Genomic DNA, 18151 nt, shown 5'->3' with positions numbered 1-18151 from the left:
GTCCAGCAAAAAAAAATGCAAATAATACACAAGTGCAAATTTATGGGCAAATTTTTCGCTGCGGTGTGTCAAAGAGTTTCCTGACACCAGCATAATTGAAGCCCTTGGAGCATTTCAATGTTTTCTTAATGAATCCCAAAAAGTACTTGAACAAATGCTGTCATTCTGAGCCCACCCCAAATATATGAGTTCAGATTGTTTCCAGATGTTTAACTGGTTCCAGCAGCTGGAAAGGACTCCTCTGTTTCTCGCCCTCTGTTTCAGCCCTTCTGTTTCAGCTCCTCTGTTTCTCGCCGTCTGTTTCTGCCACTCTGTTTCTCGACCTCTGTTTCTCGCCCACTGTTTCAGCCCCTCTGTTTCTCGCCCTCTGTTTCATAACCCGCTTTTGCATCACCATGGAGGGGTAAGAGATGCAGCAGAGTCAGGAGGCTCAGGGTTATGTACCGTGAGAGAGATTACTGATAGAACCAGCAAGGAGCAGACAATGGGCAGAAACATCCTGGGGGACACTTCCACGCTGCTTCACTGGAAGTCAGCAGAGCTCCTGTTGATTACTTGATTTATTTATTGTCACATGTCCTCATCACGAGTTCAGTGAAAAGTGTTGCATAGTGTCACCAGTATCTGGTGCTACCTTAAAAACACAGAAAATAAACCCAGACGTTGAAGATAAATGTAGAAAATAAAGAAATAAAGTTAAAAATTTGACATTACAATCCTTCTTGTTAAGTGCCTTTGCCAAGGGCCTGTTTCTGGGCTACAGCAAGTAGGGTTTTCAACACAATTCCAATAAAGTGAATGCAGTTCAGAGAAATTTGAATAATGTTGATATTATTCAGATTATGCAATAAGCTTTGCTCTATGGCAGTAGTGAAATACAATTGCCATTAATGAAGGGCACGCTGCTTTTGTTCCTGCAAACATATTCTGTGCTGCTGGTACATGTCAAATTGCATTCCCTATAGCTGGTGGGGATGTTACATTTACAAAAGCTATTTATGAATAATTCAACTATTAACAATGATTTATGTCTCTTAATTGGATGATTAATAGCATGAAGAAGGTATTGAAATGATTCTTTGTAACAGAGCATATCAATAGAGCTAATGCCTTTCCAGTTGTGAATGTTGCTGTTAGTGAGTTTAACACCTCAGGCAAAGGACAAGGTTAAGACATGGCCCGAGCCAGTACATGAATTGAACCTCCACTGTTAGCATCATTCTTCTTCGCAAGCGAGCCATTCAGCCAACTAAACCCAGCAGATCCTTCTTGTCTACGGAAATTAGATGTGGAACCAAAAACAGTTGCTTTTCTTGTAATCCAATGGCTTGATTATTAATCAAGTCAAATGTTGAGGTTTAACTAAGCTTCACAGCTTCTTCCACTCTTCATGTAAGCTTTAGTGTTTCTTAAAAAAAAATTGCTAAATGATACAACACTATTCTTCTGAAGTATCAGCTGGCCCTATACATTGGGTAGACGTAGATTCCCTGAAATAGAAAATGTAAACCTTGCTAAGACAGACATCTAGTCATTTGTTTATGTGAATTTACACTATTTTGCACCTACAATTCCAGCACAGATGGGTAACAGTTAAAAGCTCTGCATTTACATTTCTTTTAAACTGGTTTGGGAGATGAGCTCCACTGCAAGTTTCAAAGTAAATTCCTGAAAGGAAGAAAACAAGCCTAAAGTTGTATGAATTTCACCATAATGTCTCATACATGGCTATTCAGGAATTCTGGGCCACTCCACATTCAAACAGTAAATCAGAACCCCTAAGTATCCAACCTAAGGAGAAGCTCCCATACAATTTCCAAAGTTGAGGCAGTTACAGAACTAGAGGTAGACACTTTTTGGATGTATTATTTGTGCCTTCCCAAGGCCCAAATGGATTGAAGAAAATGTGCTTTTAAACGTTTTTGGCTTTTACAGGAGCTGCAACAATTAAAGACAATAATCAGTCAATTGTCACTGGCTGAGTTACATCTAAATGATTGTGGGGGCGTGGAGGTGATGATGGTGGTGAGTAGGGCTCAGAGTGCAGGTTGGATGACTTAACACAGCAATAGTGCGAGTGAGTCCTCCAATGCCACAGTACTGTTTTGTAAGAAACACAAAGTAACAAAGTTGAGATATAAGATTGAAAAGTTAAGAAAATACATTATTTGCAGTCTGTGTTTTGGCTGACTCCTCACACATTATCAGATTTCAAAATTTTTGAGAAGGTCATAACCCACCCAACTCCCAGCACTCCACTGATTCAGTCACCAATGCATCGACTCAGCTGAAGGTTTAGGACTCCCTCTGGAGAAATTTATACCAGGTCCCCGTGAATTCTAATGAAGTTTCTCAATGGTGCATAAATGATGGAATTCTACTGCAATGCTTCTTTATTATTGAGACCAGCACTGGAAATAACCTACATTCTGAGATGACTTTAGTTGACATGTAATTTAGGTCATTTTCAGCAAATATTGCAAATAATGAGCACCTTATGAACTTCATCCCAAGTTTCATGAGGACCTGTTGTTAATGGTTGAACTTTGATAGAGGATGGTGCATCAAATCACTTTGCATCAAAATCTGTACAGAAATCAAGTATAGCCATCACACACATTTACAATGTAATGCACTATCTTAAATGGCAATGATTCTCTAAATTGCTTTGGAGGCATTATAATTTCTTTCAGTATAATACACAAGTTTACCTCTTGCAGGTTTCATTTGTTTTGGTCTTTCTATATCTCAGTCTGATTGCAGAGTGAAGACAGGCTTGGCAGGGGTTAGCAATCAGACAGCATCTTGACAGTTCTAAATCACAGCAAAGCCATGTACAGTCAGGTCAATCAGAGAGCACAAGCTGCATAATCAAGTTGAGCACAGGAGTATGGCTGCAGTGTGTAGCAGATGTAATGTGTTTTCAGGGAGCACAGTGCAGAACCCACAGTGTTGGTCTGCATCAGTTTGACAGTAGTGGCTGCACACTGGGGCCAGGCGTAAAAGCGTAGCAGCAGAATGCATTCAGAAGTGGTGACAAAGATTCGAGTAATTTCCATCCACACAAATATTGGATTGGATGGTTCTCCTAAGATTCCAGTCCTTTGGCAAAATTCACAGGGTCAAGGTAGTTTGTTGGGTGAATCATGTCCACAGATATCAATGGGATACACAACATGTGAATACAAATGGCACAATATGCTTTCAATTTATTTTGCTGAGTCCCAATTTTCAGCTTTTTTTTGCTTGCTAACACTAATTTTTCTGGGGACATATGGTGTATAGGATCAAAGGCCAACTAAAAGTCACATGTCGTCACCAAGTAAATTCTGCAATGCGGTTGTGGTTATGTACTGGATGGTGGTCAGTTTTTAGACCTGTAATACACTGAGAAGCTTGTCAATCACCTCCTTAATGATTGATTTGGGACAGCACGGTGGCTTGGTGGTTAGCACTGTTGCTCCACAGTGCCAGGGGCCCGGATTTGATTCCACCTTCGAGTGGATACCTGTTTGGAATTTGCACGTTCTCCCCATGTCTGCATGAGTTTCCTCTTCAGTCCAAAGATAAGCAGGTTAGGTAGATTGGCCATTCTACATAGCCCATTGTGACCAGGGATGCGCTAGCTAGGGAATAGGATAGGGTGTAGACTCAATGGGCTGAATAGCCTGCTTTCATACTGAATGGATTCTATGATTCTCACAGGTAGAGGTAATGGGATAGTTGCCACGAAAGGAACCCAGCCACACACTTTGACAGCATCAAATCTCAGCCAGTAAATCACTTCATCCAACTGCTCATTTTTACTGAAAAAAAGCAGTTTACATATGAAGCTTTCCGTATTTGTATATAATAATTGTTTGAAAGCATTCTTGATAACATATCCTTCCACAATGAAAGAACTACAAACAATTTAATTAAAATGATGATCGATAGACAACAAATGTTATAAATGTATTACAAAGTTGCAAAAAAAAGCAAGCAAAAGCATCAGCACAAAACAACAAGAATAAAGATGAGAAAAATCCACATTTATTTTTGAGGTACAAACATCATACAAAAATTCAAAGCCAGGTTAAATTAAATTTATGATCCATTCAAGCCTCATTTAAACATAGATTGTATTGAACCTGCATGTTTTTAATTACTCCTTTTTTCAGATTTGTCCTTGGAATAACAGCATCACTGGAATAGAACATAGAACAGTACAGCTCAGTACAGACCCTTCGGCCCACGATGTTGTACCAACCTATTATCCTTCTCTAAGATCAAACTAACTTGTATACTCTTCATTTTACTATCATCCATGTGCCTACCAAGATTCCCTTAAATGTCCCTAATGTATCTGACTAATGCATCAGAATGGCAGCATTTTTGCCAAACCCCATTTCCCTCTTCGGAAGGTGCTGGTAAGCCACATTCTAGAAGTGCTGAAGTCCATGCGTTGTTAGTACACATCAACAACTATTGCTTGGAAGGAGTTCCAGGATTTTGTCTTAGTGACGTAGCAGAAAAGGTAATCTCTCATTCCAAGTCAGAGTAGTTTGAATTCTGGAGAATAATTTTCAAATGATGGCTCTCCCATAAATTTGCAGCCCTAGGTCGGCTGTGTTTAAGAGATTATGGGACTGGAAGGTGCTGTTGATGAAGCTTTAATAGTGCCAGACCCACACATGAGGGAAAGGTTGCTAGCTTCTCTTCTGCAGCCTGTTTCAAATCTGGAAAACCTTGCAGAGGGTGCACTCAGTGCCTGATGGTATGTTTGAAGTGGCGTGTGACTAGTGAGATAATGCAAGGACTGTACTATTTCTTGAATGCCAGAAACATAAGGCAGAACATTATTGAGGAACTGGCAGGTGGGGAGCTCTTGCCTGCCAGCTGAAGAGCTGGTGAGAGACCGACAATGTCTGTTTTCAGGAATGTCTATGAATTAGGAACCAATCAGGAAGATTACTAGCAAGAGTTCCCCAGGAACAAAGACATTGGATGTAGAAATCTTGCTTCCCAAGGAGCTGCAGACAAACCAGGGGGTTTTTGGCTCAGCAATTACACAAGAATCTGTGGCTGCCAACAGGAAGACACAGACCACAGATCACGGCACCCCCCCACCCCACCCCACCCCACCCCCACCACCCCCCAACCCCACCCCCACCCCCCACCACCCCACCCCACCCCCCACACCACCCACCACCCCCCCACCAGCCCCCCACCCCACCCCCACCCCACCCCCCACCCCCCACCACCCCCACCACCCCCCACCCCACCCCCACCCCACCCCACCCCACCCCCACCCCCCACCACCCCCACCACCCCCCGACCCCAAGTCCAGAGGTAAGCATTGGGTAGGGGATAATCACTGTGTGGGTTGCATGGGGTCTGGTGCAGGTGTTCAGTAGAAAGGGTAGGAGCTGGGTGTCCGAATAATTCCCCTTTCCAATGTTGAGTCCCTTAAGCAGGCATGGAGTGCATTAGACCAAGCAACTACTCCATGGATGTGGTAAGATGGCCTCATAGTTTGGCTGGTTGTGCACACCACAAGACTACCTGCTGCTGAGTTAATACCAGTGGTGATGGGATGAGACCTTCGTGTGGTAAGGAATTCAACTGTCAGAAAGAGTGTAGAGGCAGCAAACCTCACAACATTTAAGAAGTATATTTGCAGTACCAAGACATATAACAGCATGGGCCAAGAGCTAGAAAAAGAGAGTCAAGTAGTTACATGGGTGTTTTCAACTGGTGCATTCTGTAAGGGCTGACAAGCCCTTTTCTGGGCAATAGACCTCCATGATTCTAATGGGCTATTTAAGGGACTTGATTGGTCAGCTCACTGGTAAGGTCAACTATCGGTCTTCCTGTCCATAACATGATATTGGTGGAGGTGGGAATCTGGTGGATTTCAGGAACATTAATATTACTTAATTACATCCTACTCCAAGCTCGTCATCAGATGGTGCAGAAGATTCCTCTAACAGTATGATTTAGTTTTATAGGCCATGCCTTGGCCATTTTAATGGTTGAGTTGTTTATTAATTCTACATCTTGAAAGAGTTAGAGGCCAAAGAATGTTCAAAATGGTTTTCAGTTGGTGCTACTGAGGCAATCCACCATAACCTCAGAGCTTTTAGAAAAAAAAATTCCTTATTCCTGCCAGAGCATTTAAAAGCCAAGCCACAACGTTCCATTCTGTCCATTGAAATAGTTGAAAACCAGTGTGAGATTTTGATTTCTGCTAACTGTACCTGAAGTAATTTGGAGGACAATTATGTTAGAGGTAAATCTCTGGTTACAGTTTGGGTTGTGAATAATGAAAAGAGCAGTGCAAGATAAAAATGATACATATAAAAAACTACAAATTCTTTGTCACTCATACACTTCTGTTGCTGCCAGTGTGAATGAAACAGTGTAAAGTGTACAGTTATTTTTAGCCACCAAAGCCTCATGCTGCGGATTCAGTGTTTGCAACCACTGGGTCGACAAGCTGATGCAGATGGTGATGTGTTCTGACATGTATATAGTGCGGCAAACAGCTTTACTATCTGCTGTTGGTGAAGCAAAGCAAATCAGTCAGACACAGACTGAGACTACAAACAAACCTGAATTGAACCAGCACCCACAAAGACCAATATCAAATCCAAATTTATATTAATGAACACCTGTCAATGGCCAAGAGAGAGAAAAAAAACTGCAATCTGACAACACCCTCTTAGGATCCCCTTTCATTTTTAATGGAATCATGTCTAAACAGTGAAATTCAAAATTAGCTTAATTTTTTTTCAAAATTATCGCTTTTCACTGATGTTACACTTGTAGCTTTGTTTAATTTTGAATCAACTTATTTATTTAATTATAGCATTAACATCGAAATGGAGCACTTTCTCTGGTTGCTTTGAATTAAGCACTTTGTAAAATATCCACTTCTTCCATTATTAGGGAAAAATCTAAAAAAGTTTCTTCCTTGCTTTATGTGGCCTACATAATATATATGGAAACAATGTCCAGGTAGGTATACAATGCTTATTCACAAATTCACATAAGTTCCCTGTTGGTTCTACTGTATCATTGATTGAAGCTAGGTATCCATCAAGAATCCCATGTCAATAACACTTTGCTGGATGGATGAAAATTATCTCTGTGTACATTCACCTTGAATCTCTCCTGACCTTTATTGCTCACCTCCTCTGATCCATCCCTCACCTGTTCCAGAGTCGATAACAATGGGCTTTCTCTGCATAGAGCTCTTTGTACTGTCCAATAGCACCAATAGACAGTAAGTAAATGAAGTAGGTTTCTGGAAGATTTGAACAGCTGACATGCTGAAACTCAAAAGAAATAAATAATCAAATCATTGAGTCAACAAGTAGCTATGTAATTGGGCACTTGACCCATTAAGGGCCATGAAGCAACATAACTGCTATGGCATAAAATAGACTGACACCTATTCAATCACAAAGACCACACATTAGCAGAAGAATCTTAGCAACTTTTCTTGAGGGCCTAGGTAACTCAAAACTGACATCATTTAGATCCTCAGCATGATTGGTGTTCCCCACCCTAGGCACAAATGATACATAGGCCTGTGCCTGATGTATATCAGTAGTATGCTGAACGTCCCATTATCAAATCCATTATCTCCAGTTACCCAAAGGGGAATTATATATTAAAATCATAGAATTCCTACAATGTGGAAAGAGGCCATTCAGCCCAATGGGTTCAGACTGAATTTCAAAAGAGGACACCCCCAGCCTCACATATTATCATGGCTAATCCACACCCTGGATACCATGGACAATTTAGCACGACAAATCCACCTAACGGGCAGACCTTTGGACTGTAGGAGGATACCAGAGCACACCCAGGCAGACACAGGGAGAATGCCTGTGTGAAGTGCACACAGTCTCCCGAGGGTGGAATTGAGCCCCAGTCCTTTGCATTGTTAGGCAGCAGTGCTAACCATTAAGCCACCATGCCAAGAAAAATGTTTCTTATTCTGTCAATCTGCTTTTTATTAAAGTGTTATTTAATTAATGCTACCAAATTAATGTGAATTATGAATGAGTAAATGATTTTGTTTAAATTTAATAGGAAATGGTAATTTAAATAAAGATAAGTTCAGGTTCAAAGCATTGACCCTAATAATAGAACAACAATTGCTTAACCAAAATAGCTTCAATTGTGATTTACTGAACATAATGTTGTCAAGCACCAAAACTTTCACTGCATCAAGGTGAAGCTGGAGTAAGAGCTGTTTTAGGGTCAACAAGATGATATCAAAGACAAGAACAATGAAAAGGAAATAGATAAAGGAACTATAATTGAGCTGAATGCAGAGAAATTGGACTGTAACAGTTACCACGTCAAACAAGAAAACTCTTGAGAGGAAATAGTACCAACATCAGTTACAATTAGGGTTAACAAGGCTGACAATCTAAAATAACAAGGTGTAGATTTGGATGAACACAGCAGGCCAAGCAGCATCAGAGGAGCAGGAAAGCTGACGTTTTGGGCCGAGACCCTTCTTCAGAAATAGAGGAGGGGAAGGGGGTTCTGAAATAAATTGGGAGAGATGGGAGGCGGATGGAAGATGGATAGAGGAGAAGATAGGTGGAGAGGAGACAGACAGGTCAAAGAAGTGGGGATGGAGCCAGTAAAAGTGAATGTAGGTGGGGAGGTAGAGAGGAGAAAGGTCAGTTCAGGGAGGACGGACAGGACAAGGGGGCAGGATGAGGCTATTTGGTAGGAGATGGAGGTGGAGCTTGAGGTGGGAGGAGGGGATAGGTGGGAGGAAGGACAGGTTAGGAGGCTGGGACGAGCTGGGCTGGCTTTGGGATGTGGTAGGGGTGAAGGGAGATTTTGAAGTTTCTGAAGTCCACATTGATACCATCGGGCTGCAGTGTTCCCAAACGGAATATGAGGTGTTGTTCCTGTAACCTTCGGGTGTTATCATTGTGGCACAGCAGGACGCCCAGGATGGACATGTCATCTGAGGAATGGGAGAAGGAGTTGAAATGGTTCACGACTGGGAGGTGCAGTTGCTTAGTGCGAACCAAGCGTAGGTGTTCTGCAAAGTAGTCCCCACGCCTCCACTTGGTTTCCACAATGTAGAGGAGGCCACAACGGGAACAGCGGATGCAGTATACTACATAAGCAGTTGTGCAGGTGAACATCTTCTTGATGAGAAAAGTCTTCTTGGGGCCTGGGACGGGGGCCGGGACGAGGTGTAGGGGCAGGTGTAGCTCTTTCTGCGGTTGCTGGGTGTGGTGGGGCTGGACAGGAGTGTGGAGTGAACAAGGGCGTCCTGCAGAATGTGGTTCCTCCAGAAAGCAGATAAGGGTGGGGAGGGAAAAATGTCTTTGGTGGTGGAGTCGGATTGCAGATGGCGGAAGTGTGGGAGGATGATGCGTTGGATCTGGAGGTTGGTGGGATGGTACGTGAGGATGAGGGTGATTCATCTTTAGTTATTATTGCGGGGATGGGATGTGAGGGATGAGTTGTGGGAAATGCGGGAGACACTGTCGAGGGCGTTCTCATCCGCTGAGGGGGGGAGTTGCGGTCCTTGAAAAACGAGGACATCTGAGATGTTCGGGAGTGGAATGCCTCATCCTGGGAGCAGATGCAGCGGAGGTGAAGGAATTGAGAATAAGGGAGCATTAATGGGAACTGCAGATGCTGGAGAATCTGAGATAACAAAGTGTGGAGCTGGATGAACACAGCAGGCCAAGCAGCATCTTAGGAGCACAAAAGCTGATATCTCGGGCCTAGACCCTTCATCAGAAAAGGGTGTTTTCTGATTACACAATAATCCTGAATTCTAGAACTTTGTACTAAAATAAATGCATTGGAGAAAGGAGTGATGTTTGTAGAAACTTTTGAATTATAGATTGGGATTCCAAAACAAGATTGGATGGCACACATCTGAAGCTGTTGACGTCAAGAGTTTCTCCAGTCAATGATTAAAGGAACACTTCAATCCTCAGCAATAGAATTGAAACAGGCTGGGTCATCTGTGTCAAGCAGAGCGAAGCTTGGATTGGTATCTATCACATTTCTTCTCCTGTAAAGGAGCTCATTCCAGAAATTGCTTTCTGTGAAAGCAATGAGCGGCAGGAGCTGGGCGGAAATGAAGTTGGAGCAGAGAGGCAGTTGGGAAGGTAAGTGATTGTTATTTAAGCACTTACCTCAAAGCCAGCGGTCTTTTCTTCAGCAGAGAGCAGCGGGAGCTGGGCGGAAGTGAAGTCAGAGCAGAGAGGCAGTTAGGAAGGTAAGTGATTGTTATTTAAAACACTTACCTCGAAGCCCCAGGTCCTATGCAGTAGGGCCTCCCTCCCTCCCTCCTCCTCTAACCTAATTAAAAGTCCACAGGCTCGCAGCAGGAAGAGCGGGAGCATCGATCAGAGGCCTACAGGTGTGTGAGTCTCTGCTTTAAAGATTAACAAATACCTACCTTGGCCGGCGGAGCCCTCCATTCCTGTTCCAGCAGCAGAAAGAGCGGGAGCTCTAACCGAGAAGGACTCTCGTGTGTTGTAAAGGTAAGACTTTTCAATTTATACCCTTGTGTATTGTGTATTTGATTAAAAGTTTAATTGCTTAATTGACAAAGTGTGTAGCAGAGAAGTACTAGTAAGCATTTAATACATAAATTGTAAAAGTTAACTAAATAAGTAGTAATGGCTGGCAGGTGATGTGCTGTAGCTGTATGATGTGGGAGCTGGCTGATCCCATTGTGACCGGCAGTGACCACATCTGCAGCAAGTGTTGGTTGCTGGAAGAACTCCGGATCAGAGTAAATGATCTGGAATCTGAGCTTCAAACTCTGCGGCACATCCGGGAGGGGGAGAGTTACCTGGACGCTTTGTTTCAGGAGGCAGTCACACCCAGTAGATTAAATAATTCAAATTCAGAAAGTGTTCAGGGACAAGGTGTGACTGTAAGTGAGGCAGGTAGGGGGATTCCGAGTTCAGGAGTGCAGGAGCCTCACAGAGACATGGTTGCAGGGAGTTCAGGACTGGCAGTTAAACATCCAAGGATTCACAACATATCGAAAAGACAGGGAGGTGGGCAGAGGGGGTGGGGTTGCCTTGTTATTTAAGAATGGAATTAAATCTATGGCACTGAATGACACAGGGTCAGAAGATGTGGAGTCTGTGTGGGTGGAATTGAGGAACCACAAAGGCAAAAAAACTACAATGGGAGTTATGTATAAACCTCCTAACAATGATGAGGACCAGGGGTGCAAGATGCACTGAGAAATAGATAGGGCATGTCAGAAAGGCAAGGTCACGGTGATCATGGGGGACTTCAATATGCAGGTGGATTGGGTAAATAATGTTGCCGGTGGATACAAAGAAAGAGAATTCATGGAATGTTTGCAGGATGGCTTTTTGGAACAGCTTGTGATGGAGCCCACAAGGGAGCAGGCTATTCTGGACTTAGTGCTATGTAATGAGCCAGACTTTATAAAAGACCTTAAAGTAAGGGAACACTTAGGAGGCAGCAATTATAATATGGTAGAGTTCAGTCGCAGTTTGAAGGAGAGAAGGCAAAATCAGATGTAATGGTGTTGCAGTTAAATAAAGGTAATTACAGGGGCATGAGAGAGGATTTGACGAAAATCGACTGGAAGCAGAGCCTAGCGGGGAAGACAGGAGACCAACAATGGCAGGAGTTTCTAGGTGTAATTGAGGACACAGTACAGAGGTTCATCCCAAAGAAAAGAAAGATTATGGATGTGAGTTTGCTTGCTGAGCTGGAAGGTTAGTTTTCAGACGTTACGTCACCATTCTACGTAGTATCATCAGTGAGCCTCCGACAAAGTGCTGGTGATATGTCCCGCTTTCTATTTATCTGTTTAGGTTTCCTTGGGTTGGTGATGTCATTTCCCATGTTGGTGATGTCATTTCCTGTTCTTTTTCTCAGAGGATGGTAGATTGACTCCAAATCAATGTGTTTGTTGATGGAGTTCCGGTTGGAATGCCATGCTTCTAGGAATTCTCGTGCGTGTCTCTGTTTGGCTTGTCCTAGGATGGATGTGTTGTCCCAATCAAAGTGGTGTCCTTCCTCATCTGTATGCAAGGATACGAGTGATAGTGGGTCATGTCGTTTTGTGGCTAGTTGATGGTCAACCTGAGCTACAAATCTTCTCAAAACTCGCAAGAAAGATTATCCGGGGTGGGATTAGACAGCCATGGCTGACAAAGGAAGTTAGGAAATATATCAAAGAGACAGCCTATAAAGCGGCCAAGAGCACTGGGAAATCAGAAGATTGGGAAGGCTACAAAACAAACAGAGGATAACAAAGAGAGCAATAAGGAAGGAGAGGATCAAATATGAAGGTAGGCGAGCTAGTAATATTAGAAATGATAGTAAAAGCTTCTTTCAATACATAAGAAACAAACGAGAGGCGAAAATAGATATTGGGCCGTTTCAAACTGATGCTGGAAGGCTAGTGATGAGAGATAAGGAAATAGGTGAAGAACTTAATAAGTACTTTGCGTCAGTCTTCACGGTGGAAGACATGAGTAGTATGCCAACAATTAGGGAGAGCCGGGGGCAGAGTTGAGTATGGTAGGCATTACAAAAGAGAAAGTACCACAAAAGCTAAAAGGCCTAAAAATTGATCAGTCTCCTAGCCCGGATGGGCTACACCCTAGAGTTATGAGGGAGGTGGCTGAGGAAATAACAGAGGCTTTGGTCATGATCTTTCCAAAGTCACTGGAGTCAGGGAAAGTCCCAGATGATTGGAAAATTGCTGTTGTAACCCCCTTATTTAAGAAAGGATCAAGACAAAAGATGGAAAATTATAGGCCGATTAGCCTAACCTCGGTAGTTGGTAAAATTCTAGAATCCATTATCAAGGATGAGATTTCTAAATTCCTGGAAGTGCAGGATCAGATTAGAACAAGTCAGCATGGATTTGGTAAGGGGAGGTTGTGTCTGACAAACCTGTTAGAATTCTTTGAAGAGGTAACAAATATGTTAGACCAGGGAAACCCAGCAGATGTTATCTATCTAGTCTTCCAAAAGGCCTTCCATACGGTGCCTCACGGGAGGCTGCTGAGCAAGGTGAGGGCCCATGGTGTTCGAGGTGAGCTACTGGCTTGGATTGAGGATTGGCTGTCTGACAGAAGGCAGAGAGTTGGTATAAAAGGTTCTTTCTCGGAATGACAACCGATGGCGAGTGGTGACCCACAGGGTTCAGTGTTGGGGCCGCACCTTATATGTTAATGATCTGGATGAAGGGACTGGGGGCATTCTAGCGAAGTTTGCCAATGATACAAAGATAGGTGGACAGGCAGGTATTACTGAGGAGGTGGGGAAGCTGCAGAAAGATTTAGACAGTTTAGGAGAGTGGTCCAGGAAATGGCTGACGGAATTCAACGTGAGTAAATTTGAGGTTTTGCACTTTGGAAAAAAGAATACAGGCATGGACTATTTTCTAAATGGTGAGAAAATTCACAAAGCAGAAGTACTAAGGGATCTGGGAGTGTTGGTCCAGGATTCTCTAACGGTTAACTTGCAGGTCAAGTTCGTAATTAAGAAAGCGAATGTAATGTTGTCATATATCGCAAGAGAGTTGGAATATAAAAGCAGCGATGTGCTTCTGAGGCTTTATAAAGCTCTAGTTAGTCCCCATTTAGAATACTGTGTCCAATTTTGGGCCCCACACCTCAGGAAGGACATACTAGCCCTGGAGCGTGTCCAGCAGAGATTCACACGGATGATCCCTGGAATGGTAGGCTTAACTTATGATGAACGGCTGAGGATCCTGGGATTGTACTCATTAGAGTTTTGAAGGTTGAGGGGAGATCTAATAGAAACTTACAAGATAATGTATGGTTTAGAAGGGGTGGACGCTGGGAAGTTGTTTCCGTTAGGCGGGGAGACTGGGACCCGTGGGTACAGCCTTAAAATTAGAGGGGGTAAATTTAAAACTGAAATGAGGAGACATTTCTTTAGCCAGAGAGTGGTGGGCTTGTGGAATTCATTGCCACGGAGCGCAGTGGAGGTTGGGACATTGGATGCCTTCAAGGCAGAGATCGATAAATTCTTGATATCACAAGGAATCCAGAACTACGGGGAGAGTGTAGGGAAGTGGAGTTGAAATGCCCATTAGCCATGATTTAAATGGCAGAGTGGACTTGATGGGCCGAATGGCCTTACTTCCACTCCTATGTCTTATGGTCTTATGATCTCAAAAAAATTGTGGGGAACAATTCAATCTGGTTAAAGTCATACCACCCTACTGTTCGTCTTATGAAATCTGATAAACAATAGCTTGGAAAGAAGCAGCCAGCATTGCTTTAATAAATGTGTACTATCATTGGAATTTGATGAAACTCCATTGATAATTTAATACTAATTTGACATTGGTACTTACAATCTTGAAGACCTGACAAAGCACAAGTGAGTTGGAACTAGGGTAGCCTTTTCAAAATCTGATGCTAACAACATAAAACTCAGGCTATTAAATATCTAAGACTGTGAAGCGAGACACCTGTTTCATTGAAAAAAAAAATTTGTGCTATTAATTGTGCAGACAGAACTATCTAATGAAAGAGATGACCTTACAAAGAAAAATCTATTTGAATGCATGATGTTCAGAACTCAGGAACACAAATTGATTGATGCAAACAACAAATATCAAAGTCTTGAAACAATGTAAAATCCTTGGAGAGGGTAACAGGTAGATTTATTGGCATGGTCCATAGTTAAGGGGTTTTGGCTATGAACAGTGACTACAGAACATTGGTTTGCTCTGCTTAAAACACAAAATGTGAAAGGAAGACACAGCTAAAGTCTTCAAAGCCTTTCATAGAGTAAATAAGGAGAAATCATCTTTACTGGCCAGTGGTGCAACTTGAGAGCACAGATGTTAGATAATTTGTAAAACAAGCAGAGAGGAGATCAGGCAATTTTGTCCACAAAGCACATTTTATTATCTCAAATCTGAAAGGGTGCTGGAAGCAGATTGACTAGCAAATTCAAAGAGAACAGGAAACAAAATACACTTCTATGGGTATAAAGTGGGAGGTTGGCATTAATTTGATAGCTCTTTCAAAGTGACATTATTGGAGCAATGCCCTGAATACCTCCATCCATGCTGTACGATTCTATTATTCTCTGCTTATCCACAAAATACTGTGCCATCAGAAAATCCATTCAAGTACATCCATAAACATGTTGGAATCTGATCCACCACAAAAGTTCCATTAAAAATAATTGATTGTTTTGATTATGTTTTAAATACCATTTAGGTCTTCTAGTTCTTATACTGGCTGTTAAAGCAGGCACCCTCAAGAATGTCATGAAGAAAAATCTTCTAACTTTCATGGAGATTCAAATTGAACACCAGAACGTGGGAGCATATTTGTCTCTACTTTGACAAGACAGAATGGCTACTACAGTACTCTGATTCAATCAAGTCAAAATAGAATTAACATCGTTCATTAACTGCATATTGACAGTAGAGGAATCTTCTTGTGACTGGTTATCAAGGATGCAAGACAGTCAATCTGATTTGGGAACATGAAAGTGCATAAATCTGAAATCTGCCAGTTTCTTTACAGTTAATAAAATGCAAGATGATCAATTTTTCTGCTGTTAACAGAAATCCATGAAATAAGTAGCGAGGCATTAATGTGAAATAGTTGAGGATTGGTACCAAATATCCTCAAAATATATGTTGCTGCAGCATTGTAAGGTCATCAGTCTTTGGAACAGCTAAGTAGTACTGGAAACTGCCGTTGCATACTGCTGATATTTGTTACTAATGAAGGTAGAAATATTGGGTCCATCTTAGACATCGATGTATAAGGAGACAAAAGTCTTCACATTAAGACAATGAAGTGTTTCTTTGAATGTCCATAGGCTTTTGACTTTAAAAGCTCATTCCATATTAATTTCACCAATTGTCTGTTATCAGCTCCAGGGTTTCCTTTTTTTTATATGAAACTGTTTCTCTCTTTTTAGTTACAATTTTTATTAAGATACATCTTTTCCATCCAATTTAGTATTTTGTACAACAACAAAATTGACAATGAGGGGAGGAGAATACTAGGTGAACATTCCGGTCCTTGACGGTAAAGGGGACTTGGGGCAAGAATGAAAAAAGACAAGGCTAAATTGTGTGTAATTTCCATTTGTCCATATTTGTTGCATTTTAAAGCATTACTTTGAGTGGGAGGAGTGAGCGTACAGGGAGTATAACAACTAATGGAAGGCAAAGCAGTAGGTTAGCAGGTGATGAGGAAGCTCAAGAAACTCAAGAGCTGTTAGTAATAGAGGTAATAGGACCCACAAAAGGTGCTTAAACTGATATAAGGGCACTTTATCTGATTCTCAGAGCATTCAAAACAAGTTGGATGAGTTGACAACACAAATCATGGCAAATGGGTATTATTTAGTGGCCATTGCAGAGGAGTGGCTGCAGGAAGGTCATGACTGGGAGTTAAATATCCAGGAGTATCAAACTATTTGGAAGGACAGGCAGGAAGGTAGGGGAGGTGGCGTCACTCTGATTTTTAAGCATGACATCCGGGCGGTAGTGAGAGATGACATAGCTGGTGAGGGCCTACAACAAAAGGTTGAATCCATTTAGGTGGAAATTAGGAATAGCAGGGAGAAGAAACCACTGATAGGTGTGGTCTATAGGCCACCAAATAATGACATAATGGTGGGGCAGGCAATAAACATAGAAATAGCTAATGCATGTAGAAGTGGTTCAGCAGTTATCAGGGGGATTTTAATCAACATATCGATTCTCAAATCAGATCGGTCATGGCAGCCTTGAGGATGGGTTCAAAGAATGCGTCCGCAATAATTTCCTTGAACAATATGTAATGGAACCTACGAGGGAGCAAGCTGTCCTAGATGTAGTCTTGTGTAATGAGACAGGAATAATTAATGATCTCACAGTTAGGGATCCTCTCAGAAGGAGTGAAGACAGTATGGCCAAATTTAAAATATAAATGGAGCGGGAGAAGGTTAAATCCAGTACCAATGTCCTATGCTAAAAACAAAGGAGACTATGATGGGATGAGGGAGGAGTTAGGTAAAGTAGAATGGGAGCAAAAACTTTATGGTGGGTCAATTGAGGAACAGTGGAGTACTTTCAAAACGATTTTTCATAGTGATCAGAAGCATATTCCAGTGATAAGGATGAACTGTAGGAAAAGAGCTGGTCAGCCATGGATGTCTAAAGAAATAAAGGAAAGTATTGGATTGAAAAAAAAATACAAAAAAGCAAAGGGTATTGGGAAACTAGTAGACTTGGAAATCTTTAAAGGCCAACAGCAAGCCACAAAAAAAGTTATAAAGAAAAGTAAGATAGATTATGAAAGTGAACTAGCTCAGATTATAAAAACAGACAGCAAACGTTTCTATGAATATGTAAATCGTAAAAGAATGGTGAAGGTAAGCATTGGTCCTTTAGAGGATGAGAAGGCCAATTTAATAACTAAGAATGAGGAAATAGCCAAGGTATTAAACAATTATTATTTGTCGGTCTTCACAGTGAAAGACACAAGTAACCTGCTGAAAACTGATGGCAAGAAGCTTACAGCAGGTGAGGACCTAGAACCTATCGCTATCACTAAGGAGACAGTGCTGGGCAAACTAGTGAGGCTAAAGGTAGACAAATTTCCTGGCCATGATGAAATGCATCCCAGGGTACTAAAAGAGATGATGGGGGAAATAACAAATTCACTAGTAATTATTTACCAAAATTCACTGGACTCTGGGGTGGTTCCTGCAGATTCGAAAACAGCCAATGTGACGCCACTGTTTAAAAAAGGAAGTAGACAAAACACAGGTAACTATAGGCCAGTTAGCTTAACTTCGGTAGTGGGGAAAATGCTTGAATCCATCATTAAGGAAGAAATAGCAAGACATCTGGATATAAGTTGTTCCACTGGGAACACCCAGCATGGGTTCATGAAGGGTAGGTCATGTTTAACTAATTTGGTGGAATTTCTTTGAGGACATTACTTGCATGGTGGATAATGGGGAACCTGTGGATGTAGGGTATCTTGATTACCAGAAGGATTTTGACAAGGTGCCAAACCAAAGGCTGTGACATAACATAAAGTTGCACGGTATTACAGATAATGTATTGGCATGGATAGAGGATTGGTTGATGAGTGGAAACAAAGAGTAG

Source organism: Stegostoma tigrinum, chromosome 15, assembly GCF_030684315.1.
Source record: "Stegostoma tigrinum isolate sSteTig4 chromosome 15, sSteTig4.hap1, whole genome shotgun sequence".
Classification (NCBI taxonomy): Eukaryota; Metazoa; Chordata; class Chondrichthyes; order Orectolobiformes; family Stegostomatidae; genus Stegostoma; species Stegostoma tigrinum.
The sequence above is the reverse complement of the archived record's forward strand: the minus strand, read 5'-3'. Positions refer to the sequence as shown.